This window comes from Alosa sapidissima, chromosome 9, assembly GCF_018492685.1.
Source record: "Alosa sapidissima isolate fAloSap1 chromosome 9, fAloSap1.pri, whole genome shotgun sequence".
NCBI classification, from domain to species: domain Eukaryota; kingdom Metazoa; phylum Chordata; class Actinopteri; order Clupeiformes; family Clupeidae; genus Alosa; species Alosa sapidissima.
This window is the reverse complement of record NC_055965.1, coordinates 37,449,328-37,457,612: the sequence shown is the minus strand read 5'-3', so window position 1 is coordinate 37,457,612 and position 8,285 is coordinate 37,449,328.

The following is an 8,285-nucleotide window of genomic DNA, read 5'->3' as shown; positions in this document are numbered from 1 at the left end:
AGACTGTAGAGATGGAGACTGTAGAGATGGAGACTGTAGAGATGGAGACTGTAGAGGTGGAGACTGTAGAGATGGAGACTGTAGAGATGGAGACTGTAGAGATGGAGACTGTAGAGATGGAGACTGTAGAGATGGAGACTGTAGAGATGGAGAGGTAGAGGTGGAGACTGTAGAGATGGAGAGGTAGAGATGGAGACTGTAGAGGTGGAGAGGTAGAGATGGAGACTGTAGAGGTGGAGACTGTAGAGATGGAGACTGTAGAGGTGGAGACTGGAGAGATGGAGAGATGGAGACTGTAGAGGACTGTAGAGGTGGAGACTGTAGAGGTGGAGACTGTAGAGATGGAGACTGTAGAGGTGGAGAGGTAGAGATGGAGACGCTAAAGAAGCTGAAGACGCGAGAAGTTAAAATAATAAAGACACCCCTCCAGGAAAAGCCATATATGGGAAATATTTGGAAAGGTTCTTAAAGAAGATGACAGTAGTGCAAGATATATTTTATGTACTTCTTGCAAAGCCATTTAGAAGTATGACAGCCACAAAACAGGCACGACCAACATATAGTAACTCCTCACAAGCGCGACACTGGTAGACTAAGCCCTCCACACCAAACAGAGTAAGTGCAATTCCCAGACCTCAAGCAAGCAATAGATAGCTTTATATTCTAACCTGGAACAGCTTTTTTAGACTAGCAGCTAGGCGCCTGCAGGAATAAATGTTATGGTACACAGACTACACAGCCATATCTATCGGTATGTATAGGCCATATAGGTTTGCGCATGCATAAAAGTTACCTTAGTTTGTTGTGTCTGTTACTTTAAACAGTGTATGTGCTTCATTCAGCATTAGTTCTTATGCTAACATTTTGAACAGCAATATATCTCTCTTGCCTACCTTGCTGCCTTAACCATTTCTGTTTTCGAAAGAAAAATGTATGTCTATGGCCTTGAAGTCTTGTCTTAGTGTTTAGCTAATCCTTGGTGGTTGCGTGCGTGCTTGCGCTCTTATTCTCATTCTTTCTCCTGCGCAAACATTATGTCCTGCAAGCCTAGCTGTGTTTAGTTCTACTGCATAAAGTTTCGCAAATAAATTAGTTTGTTTTACAGAAATGGCCTGCTGTCACACTGCATGGTAGGCTATAACCAAAAGCACACATTTTGTAAATAATCGGGTCATATTGCGGGTCGGGTATAATTTTGTCTGAATTAATATTTGCGGTACGAGTTGCGGTCGGGTGATTAAAATATCGGGCGAGCTCGGGCCGCTTGTGACCAAATCCGCGCAACACTTAGGGCTTCTACACACAGTTGCGTTCCGTCAACACATGCCAGTGGGTGTTCCTGACGGTAGCTATGCAAATGACTTAAGTTATAACCGTAATTTGATTGGCTGGTGTCGTCTGTTGTTCACTTGTTGGTGGTGCCGTCCATCGGTGCAGCAACAGCTGAACTCCTCAACGCGAGCGACGGGAGCAACGCGACGCAAAGGACCCACAATTCAGTTCGGCAACGGATGACGTAAGCCCATGTAAAGTGAACCGGATGCGTCTCCAGCACTGCAACGCACGCAACTGTGTGTAGGAGCCGTTATAAACACACACCCACACACAACCCTCCACTCCCAGTAGTCCACACCCACCAGCCTCAACTGGAAAATCGAACCCTCAGCAGACTCCTCTCCTCTGACCTTGGAATGACCTTACCTTAAGCTAACCCTGGTCCAATGCTAATTAGGCCCTGAGCTAACCCTGGTCCAATGCTAATCGGGCCCTGAGCTAACCCTAGTCCAATGCTAATTGTGCCCTGAGCTAACCCTGGTCCAATGCTAATCGGGCCCTGAGCTAACCCTGGTCCAATGCTACTTAGCTGCCGTTTATGCATTGATCTATTGGTCTAGCGCCAAGCTAGGCTGACAGGAGAAGCGTGGTGAAGGCGTGTTTGGATATGCAAATCAGCAGCAAAGCATCGGCTTGTATAAATGGACAAACTCGACTCTGTGCTAGGCCAAAGTCTCCAAGCATGATGTAGCATTAGCAATACATGGAAGCCCTCTAGCATATGCTCTTGTGACAGGGCTAATATAAGCATGCAGAAGCTGGAGCTAGCACTACAATGCCAACAGCAAAGGCTGTAGCTAACGCTAGTACAACAGTGTCTAAAGCTAATGCTGTAGCTAGCGCTAGCACTACAATGCCAACAGCAAAGGCTGTAGCTAGCGCTAGTACAACAGTGTCTAAAGCTAATGCTGTAGCTAGCAGCATATGTGGATTAATGCAGTTTGTCGTTACTGAGTTTACATCCTCCTGTTCAAACCATGGGGCGCTTGCCCAGATTAAAGGAATTATCCAGAGTAAAATGCACTTTAGATCGATTTACGGATGATTGGGAGTACATACGTTGAGTTGACATCCAAATCATGTCATTCGGATGTGTTTTGAGAAAGTTCGATGTTACCGTTTTTAGTCAAAGCTCGTTAGCGTGGAAGTGAGAAGGGCATATTATTTCGCCACTACAAAACACTATTGTTATACCTCTTCTACAGTTCCAAACAACATTGCACTTACGTGGTAGTGAGTAGAGGGTCCCTAAAGCCAAACCGAAGTATCCCGAGGTCTTTATGTGGTCGGATAGAGAGTCCAGAATGAATTTCATCAAGCCAGTACCTGTTTTTTTTTTGTTTTTTTTTAAACGGCGACGAAATTGTGAATTTCCAGAGCACACTTGGCAATCGACTCCTACGGACTTTCCCCTTAATGTACTGGTTAGCACTCTGGACTTGTAACCGGAGGGTTGCCGGTTCGAGCCCCGACCAGTGGGCCGCGGCTGAAGTGCCCTTGAGCAAGGCACCTAACCCCTCACTGCTCCCCGAGCGCCGCCGTTGAAGCAGGCAGCTCACTGCGCCGGGATTAGTGTGTGCTTCACCTCACTGTGTTCACTGTGTGCTGAGTGTGTTTCACTAATTCACCGATTGGGTTAAATGCAGAGACCAAATTTCCCTCACGGGATCAAAAAAGTATACTTATACTTACTTATACTTAAGATGGCAGCAAAGATGGCAACATTTCCGGAAAGGTACTGTCTTGATGAAATTCATTCTGGACTCTCTATCCGACCACATAAAGACCTCGGGATACTTCGGTTTGGCTTTAGGGACCCTCTACTCACTACCACGTAAGTGCAATGTTGTTTGGAAATGTAGAAGAGGTATAAAAATAGCGTTTTGTAGCGGCGAAATAATATGCCCTTCTCACTTCCACGCTAACGAGCTTTGACTAAAAACGGTAACATTGAACTTTCTCAAAACACATCCGAATGACATGATTTGGATGTCAACTCAATGTATGTACTCCCAATCATCCGTAAATCGATCTAAAGTGCATTTTACTCCGGATAATTCCTTTAAGGACTGTGTTTTTTATCAGTGTATTGTTTTATCTTTCAGCGTGCATGTGTGTGTGGTTTTAGAAAAGTGTTTCTAGTGTGAGTGTGTTATGTGAAAACACCAAATTTTACATTCCATCACCTTGAGATGTCTGACTTTGTGTCTTCCAACTGTATATACAATGAAACAAAAACAACTGTATTTACAAACAACAAAAAAACATAGCATCAGAGTTTGTATTTATGAGTGTGTCTGTGGAGGGGGGTCATTGAGCAATAACTTTGTTTGCTCACTAAAGCTCTGTGTGTGTGTGAGTGAGACTGCGTGTGTGTGTGTGTGTGTGTGTGAGACTGTGAGTGTGTGTGTCTGTAGCATTAAGCATCAGCCCCATAACCTGCAGTCTGGCTCCCTCAATACCTCATCATCATTTGCTGTGATGCGGGACCTTTATCTGTGTGTGTGTGATGTGAGGTTTCTGTACATTCGACACCTCTGTATATTTAATTGAGTGTGTGTGTGTGTGTAAATAGCAGCAGTCTTCCAGATAGAATGCATATAGCATGTTAATGTGAGGGCAAGAACAACGTTCATGACTAAAAGAGAGGGATGAGAGGATGTGGAGGGAGGAGAAGAAGAGAGGTGATTAAATGTGTGTCAAGGGCTTCCTTTAATGGTACTCGCAGACTTTTGGGGAAATTAGCTTAGCATGTTAGCCTTTAGCTAGCCTATAGCTAAAAGGGAGCTATAGGCTAACTGGAACAACCCGCTTCCAGTCAATTATGATAAACTAGGCTAACACACAGACTTCTGTGGGAAATTAGCTTAGCATGTTAGCCTTTAGCTAGCCTATAGCTAAAAGGGAGCTATAGACTGACTGGAACAACCTGCTTCCAGTAAATTATGATAAGCTAGGCTAACACATGGACTTCTGTGGGAAATTAGCTTAGCATGTTAGCCTTTAGCAAGCCTATAGCTAGGCTAACAGTGTCAGACTGCAAATGCACACACTGAGAGGAGAAGGGTATGCCTAACTCTGGAGTAGATGGCTAATAAGCTAATTTCCTAAAATGTTGTTGTGTTCCTTTAAATCACTGATCCCCTCCAAGAATATTTTACTATGCAAGACAAGGCCGGGAATCCAGGAAAAACAATAACAAGTAAATAATAATTAAACAGTTTGTCAACTACAACGCATTGTGAACATACTGTTGAAAACTGGCACTGAAGTACTGTATTTATTTATTTTATTTTTTTGAGGACGGGTGGGGTTGTGTGTATTGTAGATAAACAACTGTTCTGACCCAAGATTGAGAAACACAAGTGGAGAAACACATTTGCAGTTACTTAAAGCAATTTAAGAAGATTATAAATACTTAGTGATTCTATTGAAGAAGAGTAGTGTATGGGAGATTATATATACTTAAAGCAATGATATTTAAGAAGATTATAAATACTTAGTGATTCTATTGAAGAAGATTATTGTATGGGAGATTATATATACTTAAAGTGATGCTATTGAAGAAGAGTATTGTATGGGAGATTATATACACTTAAAGTAATGCTATTGAAGAAGAGTATTCTATGGAAGATTATAAATAGTTAAAATAAAGAAGAGTATTGTATGGGAGATTATAGTGTATATACTTAAAGTGATGCTATTGAAGAAGAGTATTGTATGGGAGATTATATATACTACATTATGAGTGTATATGAGGTGGTGTATATGAGTGTATATGAGGTGGTGTATATAAGTGTATATGAGGTGGTGTATATGAGTGTATAAGAGGTGGTGTATATGAGGTAATGTATAAGGGAAATGTTCTGATGCATGCTGATGTGCTCATGGTATTAAAGCATTAACAAAGCCTCCAGTCTATTTGTGCTTTTTAAAAATGTGTCTAAAAGTGTGCGTGTCGTGAGTATTGTATGGGAGATTGTATATACTTAAAGTGATGCTATTGAATAAGAGTATTGTATGGGAGATTGTATATACTTAAAGTGATGCTATTGAAGAAGAGTATTGTATGGGAGATTATATATATTACATTATGAGTGTATATGAGGTGGTGTATATGAGTGTATAAGAGGTGGTGTATATGAGTGTATATGAGGTGGTGTATATGAGTGTATATGAGGTGGTGTATATGAGTGTATAAGAGGTGGTGTATATGAGTGTATATGAGGTGGTGTATATGAGTGTATATGAGGTGGTGTATATGAGTGTATAAGAGGTGGTGTATATTTAGGTGGTGTATATGAGTGTATATGAGGTGGTGTATATGAGTGTATAAGAGGTGGTGTATATAAGTGTATATGAGGTGGTGTATATTTAGGTGGTGTATATGAGGTGGTGTATATGAGCGTATATGAGGTGGTGTATATGAGTGTATATGAGGTAGTGTATATGAGGTGGTGTATATGAGTGTATATGAGGTGGTGTATATGAGGTGGTGTATATGAGTGTATAAGAGGCGGTGTATATTTAGGTGGTGTATATGAGGTGGTGTATATAAGTGTATAAGAGGTGGTGTATATGAGTGTATAAGAGGTGGTGTATATAAGTGTATATGAGGTGGTGTATATGAGTGTATAAGAGGCGGTGTATATTTAGGTGGTGTATATGAGGTGATGTATATGAGGTGGTGTATATTTAGGTGGTGTATATGAGGTGGTGTATATAAGTGTATATGAGGTGGTGTATATAAGTGTATATGAGGTGGTGTATATTTAGGTGGTGTATATAAGTGTATATGAGGTGGTGTATATTTAGGTGGTGTATATGAGGTGATGTATATAAGTGTATATGAGGTGGTGTATATTTAGGTGGTGTATATGAGGTGGTGTATATAAGTGTATATGAGGTGGTGTATATAAGTGTATATGAGGTGGTGTATATGAGGTGGTGTATATTTAGGTGGTGTATATAAGTGTATATGAGGTGGTGTATATTTAGGTGGTGTATATGAGGTGATGTATATAAGTGTATATGAGGTGGTGTATATTTAGGTGGTGTATATGAGGTGGTGTATATAAGTGTATATGAGGTGGTGTATATTTAGGTGGTGTATATGAGGTGGTGTATATAAGTGTATATGAGGTGGTGTATATTTAGGTGGTGTATATGAGGTGGTGTATATAAGTGTATATGAGGTGGTGTATATGAGTGTATAAGAGGTGGTGTATATTTAGGTGGTGTATATGAGGTAATGTATAAGGGAAATGTTCTGATGCATGCTGGTGTGCTCATGGTATTAAAGCATTAACAAAGCCTCCAGTCTATTTGTGCTTTTTAAAAATGTGTCTAAAAGTGTGCGTGTCTGTCTGTGAACGAAAGCTGATAATTGTGGTGTCACAGAAATGTGCTATTGTGTGTGTGTGTGCGTGTGTGTGTGCGTGTGTGTGTGCTATTGTGTGTGTGTGTGTGCGTGTGTGTGCGTGTGCGTGCGCGTGTGTGAGTGTGTGTGTGTGAGTGATTCTATCAGGGCGGGACCTCATCAAGCAGAAAGAAAGAAAGGGAGGATGGAGAGAAGGGGAGGAGAGGATGGAGAGAAGGGGAGGAGAGGATGGAGAGAAGGGGAGGAGAGAAGGGGAGGAGGGAGGAGAGGATGGAGAGAGGGGAGGAGAGGATGGAGAGAAGGGGAGGAGAGAGGGGAGGAGAGGATGGAGAAAGGGGAGGAGAGGATGGAGAGAAGGGGAGGAGAGAGGGGAGGAGAGGATGGAGAGAAGGGGAGGAGAGAGGGGAGGAGAGGATGGAGAGAAGGGGAGGAGAGGATGGAGAGAAGGGGAGGAGAGGATGGAGAGAAGGGGAGGAGAGAGGGGAGGAGAGGATGGAGAGAAGGGGAGGAGAGGATGGAGAGAAGGGGAGGAGAGAGGGAGCAGATAGAAGGGGAGGAGAGAGGGGAGGAGAGGATGGAGAGAAGGGGAGGAGAGAGGGGAGGAGAGGATGGAGAGAGGGGAGGAGAGGATGGAGAGAAGGGGAGGAGAGAGGGGAGGAGAGGATGGAGAGAGGGGAGGAGAGAGGGGGAGGAGAGGATGGAGAGAGGGGAGGAGAGAGGGGAGGAGAGGATGGAGAGAAGGGGAGGAGAGGATGGAGAGAGGGGAGGAGAGGATGGAGAGAAGGGGAGGGGAGAGAGGGGAGGAGAGGATGGAGAGAAGGGGAGGAGAGGATGGAGAGAAGGGGAGGAGAGAGGGGGGGAGAGAGGGGGAGGAGAGAGGGGAGGAGAGGATGGAGAGAAGGGGAGGAGAGAGAGAGAAGGGGAGGAGAGGATGGAGAGAGGGGATGAGAGGATGGAGAGAGGGGAGGAGAGGATGGAGAGAGGGGAGGAGAGGATGGAGAGAAGGGGAGGAGAGGATGGAGAGAGGGGAGGAGAGGATGGAGAGAGGGGAGGAGAGAGAGAGAAGGGGAGGGGAGGATGGAGAGAGGGGAGGAGAGAGGGAGCAGATAGAAGGGGAGGAGAGAGAGAGAAGGGGAGGGGAGAGGGGAGGAGAGGATGGAGAGAAGGGGAGGAGAGAGGGAGCAGATAGAAGGGGAGGAGAGAGAGAGAAGGGGAGGGGAGGAGATAGAGAGATATGGGGAAGAGGGAGGGGAGGAGATAGAGAGATATGGGGAAGAGGGAGGGGAGGAGATAGAGAGAAGGGGAGGGAATGGGAGGAGAGGGAGAGCCGATGAAGAGAGAGGGGAGGAGAGAGGGAGCAGATAGAAGGGGAGGAGAGAGAGAGAAGGGGAGGGGAGAGGGGAGGAGAGGATGGAGAGAAGGGGAGGAGAGAGGGAGCAGATAGAAGGGGAGGAGAGAGAGAGAAGGGGAGGGGAGGAGATAGAGAGATATGGGGAAGAGGGAGGGGAGGAGATAGAGAGATATGGGGAAGAGGGAGGGGAGGAGATAGAGAGAAGGGGAGGGAATGGGA